Below are 15,526 nucleotides of genomic sequence, written 5' to 3' on the forward strand. Positions count from 1 at the left end.
GATTGGCTAATCTGGCTGTCAGTTAACGGACCCAACCGCTCCCCCCGAAGGAAGGGAAAGCGGTATGGAGCCACCTGCTTGCCTTCGGGGAGGTCCGTTGGTTTCTCCTTCTCGCCTCGATGCGCGTCAGGTCGCCGGCTCGGGCCCTGGTTGCGCTGCTCTTTGAGGTTGGAGCCGAGGGTAGGTGCGCAAAGAGTGGCTCCAGGACGAAATGGGGGGGGGGGGAAAGAAGGCCCCCCTCAGTGCGGAAGTGAGGGCTCGGTTTTGTATACACACGGAGTGGGGGGGGGATGGTTGTGCGCAGTCCCGTGTGTGGTGATATGCTACACGCATCACAAAACGGCTACGGTAGGCCGCCACCTCATCCCGAGATGGGTTTCCTGGGCACCTTTCCTGTGGAAGAAAACACGTGTCACGTCCCAGGGAAGAAAACACGTGTCACGTTGGCTGAAGACTCCGGTGTGACTTCGAAACCTTGCCCGTTCCACCTTGTATCTCATTTGCTACATGTTTGTGGTGTGTGGCGAGAGGGTTATGAAAGATCTCCCAAAGGAAAAGAGAAATAAAAAATAGCGACAGATTTCTCCCAGCCTGAAAAGGTTATCCACACCGTATAGGACAGGGTGGTGAACATGTGGCCTCGCCTAGGTTGATGAAGTATTACTCTGGACGTATGTTGCCATTGGACAGATTGAGTGCAGTTGGTGGAAACGAGTTCAGTCAAATCTAGAGAGCTGCAGGTTTCCTTGCCCTTTCGTGGAGCCTTGAGAACCTGGCCAGATGTGAGAACTTACTCAGATAATTGAAGAACAGAGGCAGCTGCACTGATAATAAATAAAATTCAAACACTGCATTAAGAAGATACATTTTAGGCCACATCCCTCCACACCAAAGGCAGGAAAAAGATGATAGGCACAGTGGAAGATGCTTAAACATCAAGAATACTCATCATTACAATTAGGACCTTTGCCTATTCTGGCTGGTTGTGTTTCCCATTACCAGCAACCTGATTCCTTTAACCTAGATGTTGGCCCAGCGATCTTCTGCATCCAAAGAGCACATGCCAACATGTATCCTTCCAGTTTTTTTTTAAATTGTAGCTTCCACTGTTCTTCTCTTTGGTTAGGATGGCTAGGGCAGGTGGGAGTTGCAGTTAAGTAATGTTCAGGGGGTCATATGCAATCATGGCCAAAAATATTGGCACCCTTGCAATTCTGTCAGAAAATGCAACTTTTCTCTCAGAAAATTGTTGCAGTTGCAAATGTTTTGGTACTCGCATGTTCAATTCTTTGGTTTGCATTGGAACAACACAAAAAAAACCAGTATGTAACTGTATGAGACATCATCACATTTGGAGAAACAGGGGTGTGGTCAAGGCCACTGTCCTCAATTTGTTTTGTGTCTGATTGTTATTTAGCTTATTCTCTTGCCAAGTTCTAAAGTCTTTGAGTGTGGTCCTGACTACATTATGGGGTGGGGCCTAAGAGCAAATACGCAAAGCAAAAGATGATCTAAAAATAAAATAACTTTCTAAAGTGCACAAACTGGGATTGTATCAGAAACCCATTACTGTTCTCTCTCTCCTTTTATTTGATATAGGGTCTATTAAAGCCAGCATTAACAGGAGATGGACAAATATAGGATGCCTAGAATAATTTATATTATGCCCAAGGGAACCCTAAATGAGCACTTCAGTTAACTGATGCAACATAAGCCCATGAAGATTGACTGATATGGAGTGTGTGCGCAATGATATCTCTCTGCCTTTTTGTTCACTAGAGCAGCCATTTTCAACCTTTTTCTCGGGACGGCCATAGAAACATTATGAAAAATATAGGCCGAATTAGGATTGTGTAACTCACATAATGAACCTGAGAAGGTGAGGTGTGAAGAATGGCTTCCAGCCTGTGTCCCACTTCAAATGTGTCAGGGACCCCAGAGGGTCATATGGCCCCTGTTGAGAATGGCTGCACTACAGAGGTGGGTACATCATTGCCAGATTTTAATTCTGAGAGAAAAAAGTGAGAGGGTCCTGAGATTTTGGGATATAATTTTAATTTAATTCAGTGATTGTTTTTCGGTCTAAGTGGACATGCATTTAAAGGCAAATCAGTTATCTCAGATTGAGTTGAGCCTGTGAATGAAACAAGCAGTGAGAAGCCATTCAACCACAGAAAAAAACAGAATTCCCTCCTATCCCAGGAAGGAAGGTGCTAATGTGGTGGGAAGGGAGAAGATTGACAGCAGTCAAGCTAAAACTGCCATTTGACACATGAAATTTTTTTGTTTGTTTAGAGCTGGGATGGGCAGTAGTAGGTATCTCAGTAGGAGTGGGGAATAGTGTATTTATTTATTTATTTATTTAAAATACAGTATTTTTACCCAGCCTTTCTCCTTGAAAAGGACCCAAGGCAGCTTACAACGATGAAAGACAATATTTAAAGTTGAAAACAATGAGTATACAACTGTGGTTAACATCATTAAAAGACAGTTTTTTAAAATTATGAATAAGGAGGCATCTTACATCAGTTAAGGCAAAGATCAATAAGTATACAAACATTTTAAAAATGTCACTCTGAGAAATGGAAAATATAAAAATGGAAAACACTACTACTGCTACCTACTACTAAAAATCCAGTCAAAGCAGGAATGTATAACAGTCTATCTAAAAATCACACACAGGTAGCTAGTTACTGAGGGAAGGCTTACCTGAAGAGAAAGGTCTTTGCCTGCTTGTGGAAGGATAGCAAAGATGGGGCCAGTCTGGCCTCCTATGGGAGGGAGTTCCAAAGTCTGGGTGCAGAAACAGAGAAGGCTCTCTCCTGTGTCCCCATCAGATGCAGCTGCAAAGGTGGTGGGACTGAGAGAAGGGCCTTTCCTGATGATCTCAACACCCCTATCCAGTTCCCATCATAGGTCATCTACCAAGGTGACCAAAGCCATCTGTGTCCCATAACCAGGCCTGAAGCCAGATTGAAATGGGTGTAGATACTCTGTCTCATCCAGGGACCTCTGGAGCTGGGAAGACACAACTTGCTCTAGTTTCTTCCCCAAGAATAGAATATTAGATACTGATCAGTAATTATTCAGTATTGTGGGGGTCCAAGTAGGGCTTTTTAAATAATGGTCTTGCCATTGTCCCCTTTAAGCAAGATGGGATCCTACCCTGTTGCAAGGAGGCATTCACCACGCCTCCTATCCAGTCAACCATTCGCTTTCTGGCAGCTTTTATGAGCCAGGAAGGGCAAGGATCCAACAGGCATGTGGTAGCCATCACCTCTGCAAGGATCCTGACCACATCATCAGGCTGCAATGACTGAAACCCACCCATTAACATGGGGAAGTAGGGGCCACAGTTTCTTTCACAGGGCCTGAAAGAGCTACAGCATCCAAGTCAGAGTGGTGCGAGTCATTTTTGCCCGCAAAGTGTTGTGCAAATTTTTCACAGCGAGCTACAGTGTCATCTGCATTATCTATCTGGGGGCTAGCATGTAGCAGGCCCCTAACCATTTGGAAAAGCTCCTTTGGGTGATTTTCTGCAGATGTAATAGTGGCAAAGAAGAATGACTTACTTGCTACTACCACTCCCATGGAATTGGTATTCCAGTGGGCCCTAGCTCTTTATCTATTGGCATCATTAGACCTTCTGGCCAGCTGTGAAAAATTGGACTGCCAATTTCTCCATCGCTGCTCAAACTGCATTGCTTCAATAGGGAACGTGGAGATGGTGTGCATAGTTAATTACTTATAATTCATCCCTTTCTCCAATCACAACAGTATAACTGTTACATTACAATTGTAATTTGAGAAAAACAGCCTTTTGCCTGAGTAAGTTTTTCTTTGTACAGTAGGTCATTCTGTTGTTTATGGGGATTTGATTTACTGCATGATAGTGAAGGAGGGAATATCACATGGTTCCCTTATGGTACATGATGAAGTGAAAAGAAAGTGTGTTTTGTGTCACAGGCCAAAAATGTGCCTCACTCATATTGTTTAAAAAGGTATTAACAGTAGATAAGTATGGTGTTTAAGTTATAGGAAGGAGCTACTTTTTAAAGATCTCACTTATAATGGTAGTTGAGACCTGGACACTATAACTGTAATTACTTTAAAGTTAATTTCTCAGCTTTTATCTATATCTGTTTTAGTTTATGCATTTCTTCTTATACGTACAAAACATAGGAATTGTTTTGCTGACGCAGATGAAAGATCTATCTGTAATGTGAGCCTATGTGTGTCTCCAGAAGAAAAGCACAGTTGGAGTTCAATGGGATTTGCTCCCTGTTAATAACATTTAGGACTGTAATGCTGGCCTAGTGTTCTCCTTCCAGCAACTGCCAACCGGATGCCTGGTGATAATCTCTTGTCATTGGTCCTCAGAATTTAATACCCAGAGCTACACTGCATCTAAACATGGAGGTTTCCTTTTGTTAGCATAGCTAATAGATTGTCCTTCCTAAACTCCTACCAAAAATAAAAACCTATTGAAATAAATGGTCTTATCTGCATCTTGTGGTTAATTCCATTCCAGAGTATATATGCACAAAATAGGATATCACTTTAACTGTGGTGTTTACATCTTAAGTAATCTTTTGTCTGTTTTGAACTCATAACTGGTAAGCTTCACATGGCAGATCCCATCCTTTCTAGTAGTTTAGGAGATAGAAGTCCCACCCACCCCCCGCCATGTACGGCAGCCTGGTATTTAGGCATGAGCCTGGTATGTATCGTTAACAAGAAACTGTACCCACCTAGCAGCAGTCTGAAAAGGAGAGAAGCCTCATTCTTCTTCTTCTTCTTCTCCTCTCTCTCTCTCTCTCTCTCTCTCTCTCTCTCATCTGTTTGGAAATTACACAGTTTGCAGAGGAGGGAAATGTGTCTAAATATGGCAAGAGAACTTCTGCGTCCTGCCCTTTGTCGGCTAGCCCCCAGCAGGGCAATAAAATACTCAGTAACTTTGGAGACTAAAGGTGCTAAAGGTGAGGATACAACCTGTGCACACAGGCAGTTGGTTGATGAGAACTGGAGATAGCAGGAAAAGCTCCTGGATGTGCTGAACATTTGTACATTATGGACACCCAGCACTTTAGGGATGGAGGAATGCTTGACCCTGTAGATGTTGCTGAATGTCACAGCCTGTCATTCCTGAATAATGAAACAGCTACATCTTGAGGCCTGGGGCTAGTGGGAATTGGAGCCCAACAACATATGAAAAGCCACAGATTCCTGTCTCCATTTCTCCCCCTTAAAACATTGTTTTGTTCTGTTACACATGCCTGGACAGCTACTTCTTTGAAAACTAATTAAGATTGTTGGTGAAAGAAACGCAAAATCCTGTAGCGCTGCAAAAAGTAACAGATTGATTTCAGTGTGAACTTTCATGAATCAAAACCTGCTTCCTCAGACATTTGCTTGAAAGCTTAGCATGAAATAAAACCACGAGTCTTTAACGCACTGCAATGTTCTGCTTTTTAACCCTCCCCTTTTTTCTTTTATGAACATGCTTAGATAGACTAACCTCATGCTTGCTTCTTTGGAAATGGAGACTGTGTCACTGCACCACTGGGTGGCATCATAAGAGCACAGACAGAAGCATTGTGTTTTCAAGGGGAAAATAAATCCAGGTGGGGGCAACTGGTCTTTTGCAGCAAAGGCAAGAAGTCTTGTGAAAGAGACATGTTAAATGACATCATCAGGAACAGAAAGAAAGTATTCTCCAGACCAAGCTGGCTGGTAATGGGACAGTGAGGTATATTGCCAACTTTCTTTGAGTACCACCAAAATAACTGCATGCTGTTAAGTCTAATTTATGGTAACTCTCGGCAGGGTTTCCTAGGAGTAAAGGAAACAGAAGTTTACCAGTGTCGTCTTCTGGGATTGCTTTGGGACTCTAGCTTGTCCAAGGATACAGAAGCTGGCAGGGCTGGATACCCTGTTTCTGTTATTCCTAGGGAGGGTCACCTTGACGTACTTTTTTTTCCAGGCAGATAGCTTCTTATTTTATTTTCTCATGCTTAAAATTGTCTCTATATTGGATTTTTGTTCTTTGTGTTAATTTATGTTTGTTTTAATTCCCACTTGGCACATTAATTGCTGTTCTATTGTAGTGTTGTGATGCTTTGGTTTCAATTTAGTTTATTGTATTAAGTTTACATTTTTGTGTGACATCCTGGGAACCTGTTGAACAATGTGATATAAAACAAACCAGTCTGCCAGAAAAAGACAGTGGAGCAATGGCTTGCAGGACTGAAACTCCAGAAATTTCTAAATAATGGAGATTAAGGCATAATCCATCCCTCTTCCCCAGGTTTACCTGTTTCCTCTGAATTCAACTGCAATCCACATAAGAGCTGGTAAATAAATGCGTATTCCCAGGAACAGTATATTATTACAAGCTCTCCCTTCTGTAATGCAAAGTATTTGAGGGTAGTTTGGTCTTGTGTGTGCAGTTAACAGATACAGACTTTACAAAATACCTTGTCCCTCTGTTGTTTGTTTGTTGTTGTTTGTTTTGTTAGACAAATCTGACAGTTTGCATTTTTGGAGTCTCCTTATGTGAATTATGACGGCTGTGGGAGCTGTCGTAGTGAAAGACTGGGTTTCCAGATGTACCACTACAGCACTGTCTAGCCATAAAATAATTTCACTGTTGTGGGATTCAATTTGACTTCAACATTTTGTTTCCAGTATTAAAAGTCAAGTCTATATTAGCCACTCTCATGACAGATTGTTCTGACATTATGTACACCTCCGGGTGAGCTATAGAAGATATAATCTCAGATAGATTCTAGAATTGCATACAGTACTTTTTGTGAGTGTTTCTTGTTTTTTGGTAAGAATTTCAGCAGATTTCCTATGATCTGCTAAAGCTGATTAACTTATTTCCTGAGAGTATCAGATGGTTTCCTTACACCTTCAAATACTGTTTCATTGCAATCTTACAGAGTTCTGCTCTAAAGTAAATCCCAATGAGGCTTGCCCTGATACATGGGCACATGCTTGCAGTTCATAGGCTTACCAAACTTAATATGGCTTTCTTTGGGGCAAACACATAGGCTGAATTCCTGAAGTATCGTATTGGTACTTTGCAGCACATCTCATAGAGAATATCTGTGCTGTTTTCCTTCATTTAAGGTGTAGGGCATGTTGTCCACCAGATGTTATTGCACCATGACTCTAATCATCCCTGGTAATTGTCCATGCCAACTGGAGTCCAAAAACATCTAGAAAGCTAGAGATTCCTCATCCCTGCCTTATTTACACATGTTTCTTTCAGATGGGTAAAAGAACTGTGTTATTAATTGTTGCTTAAAGTTTGAAATTAGGAAAGCTGAGTGGTTCTTTACAATTTTCCTATTGCTAAAGGAGCATGTTAAGATTGGTCTAGAAATGAGAAGGGCTTTCTCCTTTTCTTCAGACATTTGAAGCTATTCTTGGATGTAAGTGGAGATTTTCTTTTAATCCAGATGGTTTGTTTGCCACCAAGAAGCATCTGGGTAATCCTGATACACTGGAGACCCTCTGTTGTCTGTTAAGCCAGAGAGTTCTACTGGGGCAACCTGTTCCCAAATTTTCCTTCATCTACTTAAGGTCTGTGTTTTTGAAAAAAAAGCAGAAAGCAGGAATCCCAGGCCGAATATGATTGGGTTCTTTTGAAAGTTTATTTATTTATTTATTTATTTATTTATTTATTTATTTATTTATTTATTTATTTGATTTATATCCCACCTGTCTAGTCGGTTAAGACCACTGTAGGCGGCTTACAACCAAAAAACTTCAACTTTGGCAGGAAATAATGACTGAGACTTGTCTGTACTATTTACAACTTGGACTTTATTAACTCTCAGTGTTTCAACAACCACCCCAACTGGATTGAAACAAGACAAATCAGGCAAAGGTCCATAACTAGATGAGGATAGTTCTTGAAAATTAGGATAACTCACTGAGGGGCTGGACCAAAACGCTCCTGATCCGTGCGATTTCTCAAAGGGGCACTTCATACCGTGCAAATGGTGTTGCAACATGGGTGTCGAGCCCAGTCTCCCTCTTTCGGTGGCTTGTTGTACGTCTGATCTGGCTGGATCACCTTCCTTCTACCTCCTTGTCCCCGCGGAAAAACAATCACCGTCCATTCTTGAGTTTCAAACGTCATCTCTCCTTCTCTTTTCACCTCCAGGTCTGGTAACAATGCACCAACCTTTGGATTAGGAAAGTCTTTCAAAAGACCACACATTCTCTCATACTTTGAATCTACTCCTTCATTCTCAAATCTACTGCCTAATCTCCTCTCTCCTTGATGTTTTATACTTTCCTGCCATGCTGACATTTTAGCTCCTCCCCTTTTCCTCCTTCTCCTACCTGAAAGACAGACCTCTTTCTTCGCTTTTTCCTCTTCTGGTGTCTCTGTGGGTGAGGACGGCTCACTTTTCTCCTCCTTTCCTTCACACTGGGAAATTTGTGCCATCCATTCCAGAAGGGATTATCAGAGCAATAATCATAGCAGGACATCCAGGGTCTTGGTCTATGAAACGAAAATTTAGAGGGCTTAAAAATGTGGTGTTAGAAGGACACAAATCTACCCATTGGTATTTCTGTTGGAAGGGCACAAACCTAGCTACCAAGTATGTTGTTGTTGTTTGCCATCAAGTCACCCTCAACGTATGGCAACCCCATGAATGAGTGATCTCCAAAGGACCCTGTTTTCAACAGCCTTGCTGTTGTCACTTTCAACATCTTTGCCTCCAGAGATAGTTCAGGCTTGATTTGATCAAGTATGTTGGCTGCCTTGACCCACTTCTCTGTGGAAGAAAAGAAAAAAGTATGTGAGTGAGTGTGTGTGTGTCTCTGTGTGTGTGGGCTTATTATGGAACCAGTGGAGCTGTTGCATACTCAGACACAGATGTTTCCCCTTTTCCCTCGTCCACTCCCTATGTATGCTATTCTCATGTGACCCAAACTTAACTAAACAAAACAGCAAAGTCCAGTTTAAAATAACATTTGTTTAGAATATTAATAAAATTCTAAGCCACCTTCAATGCTCGGACTGAAAAGCAGTGTATAGAAGTGCATTAAAAAAGCATACCAAGAAACAGGTAATTATATGTGGAATTATTCTTATTAATCTGGGGACATGGGGCTGTTTTAAATGTTGCTTTATGGTATTGCTAGGTGCTTGTTCTCACCTGTTTCACTGAAGATGGTTCCATTACTTATTTGGATATAACTGTACAGTACAATTGCTAAGAGAGCCAGAGACTCCTTCACTGGGCATGTAGTTGAAGTTAGTTCTGTCTCCTTCTTAACACAGTCAGCAGTGGGAGGCTGCTTTGTATGGAACTCCAACCATTGGTCCAACTAGTTCAGGATAGAGAACCCCCCCCCCCAATATAGATAGTCTGCAGATAGAGCTAAAAACACACTTGTTTTGTAGAAATATGATTCTCACCAACTTCCATATTTGAGAAGTGAGACATCACTGAAATCCTGTGCTTGTCCTGTGAAGACTGATCACAAAACAAAGCAAGCTAATTTGTAAATTATGTGAGGAGAGAAAAACTCTTTGACACTTTCAATTTTTAAAGAATTTCTTCTAATGACAGGTTTTTTTTTTGTTTTTTTTTTTTTTTTGGTAATATATGTTTCTCTGTCAGTGTTCCTTCCTGTGACTGACAGTGACTTTCCTGGGTTCTGGAGGCAAGAGTCTTTCCAGGGATGTGAACTCAGACTTTGTACATAAAAAGCTAGAGCACATTCTCTAACACTGAACTACGGTCTGTCCCCAGCTGCTTCTGGTGCCTTTATTTATTACATACTTTGTCGCATGTGTGTTCTGTTTCTTTTCCCTACAGGAAGCTGAAGGCAATGTGTCTGACTTTCCTCCCCCCTCTTTTATCCTCACAATAACCTTGAGAGGAAGGTTAAGCTGCCAGTAGCTTGAAGGCTCCTATCACCCATGCAAGAGTAAAGAAAGCGACGTCTGTATACCACTACTGTATTTGTGTACATGTACTCTTCACTCCTGTGTCTGCGTCTTGTAATTCTTGGTATGGGGATAGAATTGCATTCTCTCCAGTACTTCTTACTTTCTGGGACTTCCAGAAACCCCAGCCAGCATGGCCGCTGGGAGATTCTGAGATTTATAGTGATAACCAAACATTTTCTAAAATCTGAAAAAGTCAAAGAGGATAGGACTGTGCTGTCTTTATGCACATGATGGTGCAGCTACCTCTGCTAAAATAACCCAGAAGAGTAAGTTACTTCATTAACTTTAACCATGAGGGAAACACTGCTTCCCCCCCCCTCTCTCTCCCTCATTTGCATCAGATCACTGTCTGCACTCCTTCATGCTCCCTCCCAATGTGCATGGGTGGGCTGTGGTCCCCCTGGGCCTCCTGAAGCAGATGAACAATTAAATGGCTGGGTGGTTTCCTTCAGTATGCATTGACTTGTTGTGTCTGGCTACATTATGTAGGCTGATGTCATTGTAGAGCCAAAAGGGAAACCTTGCAGCCCTGGCCCTACAGTGCTAATGATAGGCTGCCATTCAGAAGTTGACAAGTGTCGAGGAGAACATTTGGGACAAAGATTAGGACATTTTGTCACAAAAGTATGAACAGGCTTAACAGGCCAAGCCTAGGGTCCATCTAATCCAGGACCCAAGCTTAGCAATAGCCAGGTTGGAAAGATGCTTCTCAGAAGCTGTACTATCCGTCTATTAGGATGCAAATCAGGGAGCCTAGGAGTCACATGCCTGTTGATTTAAATACCAATATATGAAGGAAAAAGGAATACAATGGGACTTTCCTGAGAGGCTGTTCAAGAGTTTCTATTCCACTCAAAACAGAAGCTTCAAAGAATGAAGTGTATTCTTTCAAGGAGTGCTGATGGCACAGCATGCTGGCTACTCCCTCTGTCCTCATTCACTCATTCTGTATTCAGGCAGTGAAAAGACACAGGAAATGTTGCCCTGTGATTGTGCACACATTGTAGAACCAATATTGAGGTAGGGAGGGGAACCTATAGCCCCACAGTCTAACCTGGCACATAAGAGTATCCCCACCTGTTCTGTGGAGGCTCTAAGGAAGTTTCTTCTAAATCTAAGTGCAGCACTCTTAATATTGGACCGCACCAGTTCATCAACACAGAAATAAAACACCCTGAATTTAGTAGTAATCTCCAGGCAAATGGAGATATGCCTGCAGCTTTAACAGGTGCTGTTATAGGGTTATATCAGTTGGGAAAGCATTGGATAGTGAAGAGGGATCCTTAGATGTATCTTCCCATCGCAATTACGTCAATGGCAGATGGCAGCCATGTGCTTGCACTGCAGTGCTTGCTGTGTGCCAGATTCCTTCCTCAGAACATGAAGCTGTTGCCGAGTGAAATGAACAGAAACAGATCAATTTTGGGAAAGCTGCCAATGATCAATATTCTTCCTGTGTCAGGGCTCTGGGTCATGCAGAAAAAGTGCTTCCTTTCCTTCCTTGCTCTACCTGATGACTCAATCCTGTTACTTAACTTGCCAAGGGTGGGGGTTTAGAGCTGGTGAAAGGTGATAAGGTGATCCAGTTCACTGATCTGAGATCTCCTGTTGGTCTTGTGAAAATATGCTCTGAAACAGCTTTCCTTCCCAAAGCAGATGACAATGTCAGAGGGGAATATAAATAGAAGTTTGAAGAGATGTGCCAAATAGTACTAAGCAAAGCTTATTGAAAATATACAGAAAGGTTTCATATAAACTGCTCAAGTCATGGGAATGAACATCTAAAGAACCAGCTTTTTTCTTTAAAGATTATGTTCTGCAGGAGAGTGCTGCACTGGTGTCTTTAAATGCATTATGAGCGAAGTGGCTGGCATGCTATTTGAAATGAAAAAAGATGTTGATATATGGGTGTCTACAGGAAAGCAAGAGAGTGATTTATTGTTCTCATGTACCCAGATAGGCACCACTGTGTTATATGATGTGTGTCGTGTGCACAAGCTATGCTAATACAGTGTTGCTTTTCTGCCTGTCAAACATTCTGCACACTCTCTTGTGTGGGTGAAGAGGCAAGATTGGTTGACTTTGCCCAACCCATATTATTCCCTCTTTTCTGCCACTTTTTATATTCATATATTGATTTTTTTAAAATGGTACACTTATCCTCCCTTTCAAAGATGAAGTCCTTTGAGATTGAAGACCACAATTTGTAGAACACCTAAAAATGTTATCAAAACAGTAATCTTAAAAATAGCAACAGAGAAAAAAAGCCTACACTGTAAATATAAGAACAACAAGCAAAGCATGCAAGATTGAAAAGGAAAACATGAGCTTAAACCCTCAAGGAGATGCTCATTAGGCCCATAAGGAAGAAACCAAGTTCGGCGGTGGATGACAGTGGCAATTATAGGCCCGTTGCCAATGTTTCCTTCCTTAGCAAAGTGGTAGAGAGGGTGGTGGCCGACCACATCCAGGCTCTTTTGGATGAAACCAATGCCCTGAATCCATTCCGGTCAGGCTTCAGGCCACACCATGACACGGAAATGGCATTGGTCGCCCTGTTTGATGACCTGCTGAGAGAGGCTGACAGGGGCAAAATGTCTTTTTTGGTCCTCCTTGATATCTCAGCCGCCTTTGATACCATCAACCATGTTCTCCTCCTGGGGAGGCTCTCTGAGCTGGGAATCGGTGGTCAGGCGCTTGCCTGGCTCCAACCCTTCTTGGAGGACTCTCCTCAGAGAGTACAGCTTGGGGAGTGTGTTTTGGCCCCATGGAGTCTCAATTGTGGGGTTCCACAGGGCTCGATTATCTCCCCAATGCTGTTTAATATCTACATGAGGCTGCTGGGTGGGGTCATCAGGGGGTGTGGGGCTTCATGTCATCAGTATCCTGATGACACCCAGCTCTACATCTGTTTTCCAACAACAGTGGATGCTGTTCCGTCCCCTCTGCCCTACCTGGAGGCTGTACTGCAGTGGATGCAGGAGAATGGACAGGGGCTGAACCCAGACAAGACAGAGGTCCTGCGGGTTGGTGGCCCCACCATCGGTGGTTTGGGAAACTCCCTCTCTTTTGGAGGAGTGACTCTCACCATGAAGAGTGAGTTTTGCAGCCTGGGGGTTCATCTGGATCCAGCACTCACCATGGAAACCCAGGTGGCATCAGTGGTCTGCTCCACCTATTTCCATCTCTGGCGGATTCCCCAGCTGCATCTCTATCTTGATTTTGGGGCACTTACCACTCTCGTCCATGTGTTTGTAGTCTCGAGATTAGACTACTGTACCAGCGCTCTCCCTAGTCTCAGTCTTCTTCTGATTTCTTGGCTGCAGTATCCATTTGGATAGATGACTGAAGCAAAGTATACAAAATCTCTAACTATTTCAATTTCATCATTGTCAGTGTTAAAATTGTATAGTTCTTCTGTAGTCATGATCTTGTTCTCGTTAATGTTCAACTGCAGTCTTACTTTGGCACTTTATTCTTTCACTTTCCATAATGGTCACTTCAAGTCCTTGCTGATTTTGCCATTAAGATGGTGTCATCTGCATATCTTTTTTTTCATGTTTCTTCCATCAATTTTTATTCTTCCTTCATCTGAATCTATTCTTGCTTTCCATATGATAGAACAGATGTACTTGGTACAAAAGAGGTATTCATAGTGTCAACTGCCTGGCCTTGATAATCAACCAGGAAGTTTCATTCTGCACCAATTGAAACTCCTGAATGGTCTCCAAAGGCAACTAATAGGTGTTGGAATCCAAAAACATTTGGAAGAACACAATTACCTGCCTTAAGACTCAAAACGTGGTAGGGCATGCATTATTTTCTAGTTTAGATTTTGTGCCTCTGTGCATCAGAGAGCAAACATTTAAGCAAATTATATTTTGTTTCCTACTTAGGATTGATAGAGAATACCATAAAACCTGTAGGATAAAGGTCCTGTCAAAATGCCTTTAAAATACTGGCATGAATTATTCTAGCAAGCATACTTTTGCTGGAATAAACCAGCCATATCAAGCATGACTTGGATGATTCGGGTTTGGCCTGCTGCTGCATTTTGGAGCAAGATTTAGGACTTAAGTGAATATAGATGAATATTAGCCTCATTAGATAACCTGTTTCCCCCAAAATAATACCTAACCTGAAAATAAGCCCTAGTATGGTTTTTCAGGATGCTCGTAATATAAGTCCTACCCCCAAAATAAGCCCCAGTTAAAGTGAAACCCCACCCTCCACCATTGTGCAGCAACCAGAAAAAGATGACATGACTGTATTTGAATACATGTAGATTGTTATACATGGATGTTCCATATGCATTGTCTCTGACGCATTTTTGGTATCACCTGGCAGGACAAAGTTCCAAATAGAGTAGCCTTAGAACGAGCTGAAATTTTTAGCATGTATACATTACTGAAACAGTGACGTCTACATTGGCTTGGGCATGTCATTAGAATGGCTGACCGTTGGATTCCAAAAGATCTGTATGGAGAACTAATGCAGCGAAATCGCCCCAGAGGGAGACCACATCTGTGATACAAGGTTATCTGCAAGCGGGATCTGAAGGCCTTAGGAATGGACCTCAATAGATGGGAAACCTTGACATCTGAGCGTTCAGCCTTGGAAGCAGCAGTGCAGTATGGCCTTTCCCATTTTGAAGAGACCCTTGTCCAGCAGGCTGAGGTGAAGAGGCAGTCCCGAAAGCAGCAAAATCAGGGAGCTGGACAGGGAACAGGCATTATTTGTCTTCAGTGTGGAAGGGATTCTCACTCTCGAATTGGCCTTCTCAGCCACACTCGATGCTGTTCCAAGTCCTCCATACAGAGCATGCTACCATAGTCTCTCAAGACTGAAGGATGCCTTAAAAGGGGGGGGGGGACGTCCCCTGAAAATAAGCCCTAATGCGTTTTTTTTGGGGGGGAGCAAAAAATTAATATAAGATCCTATCTTATTTTCGGGGAAACACTAGAAATCAACTGAGAAATGGACTTCCTCAGCACTGAAGTGAAACTATAATCTTGCAGAGACTGTGGGTGAGGCCAGAAACAGCCTTTAGAAATAGCTGCTAATTAGCATGGAAAACATATTGATGTTGCAGAAAGGTGAGTGAAACTCCAGGCCTGTGAAATCTGACTTCAAATCAATCCCATGCTTAATTCCTGAAGACCATTTAACAAACAAAGAAAGCTAATTTGCATACTTCTGGAAGTGAGAGATACTCCCGCTGTGCCATTCAAAGGCTTTCATTAGTTAAAGATTTTTCTCTTCTGATCATGGATTATCTCTATTGTCTATTGTCTGGTCTAAATCTCTACTTTCCTGGAAGTTAACTTGCTTGGTTGTTGAAGGGGATATGCCCTAATGTATGGGCATGAGCCCTTGTTGTGTTAGTGTCACTCCTACGGCCCTTGGGCATGGGGGATATAGAATAAAGACAATCTAGAACCCTAAGTACTGTACTGTAATTCAAGGGAAGAGTCATCTGAGTCTAGGGGAAGGACAGGACTATTTTCTCTGGAACAAGACATAACTCTGTGCTTGGGAGTCCTC

General features: G+C 42.4%; 1 long non-coding RNA gene across 1 annotated transcript; it reads left to right on the forward strand.

The window, feature by feature from the left end:
* Positions 1–49: 49 nt before the first annotated feature.
* LOC144589037 (uncharacterized) lies at positions 50–10,012 on the forward strand. The gene is made up of 2 exons (XR_013544894.1): positions 50–180; positions 9,849–10,012. It is a non-coding gene; the product is annotated as an uncharacterized LOC144589037 (long non-coding RNA).
* Positions 10,013–15,526: the final 5,514 nt, after the last annotated feature.

Source organism: Pogona vitticeps, chromosome 4, assembly GCF_051106095.1.
Source record: "Pogona vitticeps strain Pit_001003342236 chromosome 4, PviZW2.1, whole genome shotgun sequence".
NCBI classification, from domain to species: domain Eukaryota; kingdom Metazoa; phylum Chordata; class Lepidosauria; order Squamata; family Agamidae; genus Pogona; species Pogona vitticeps.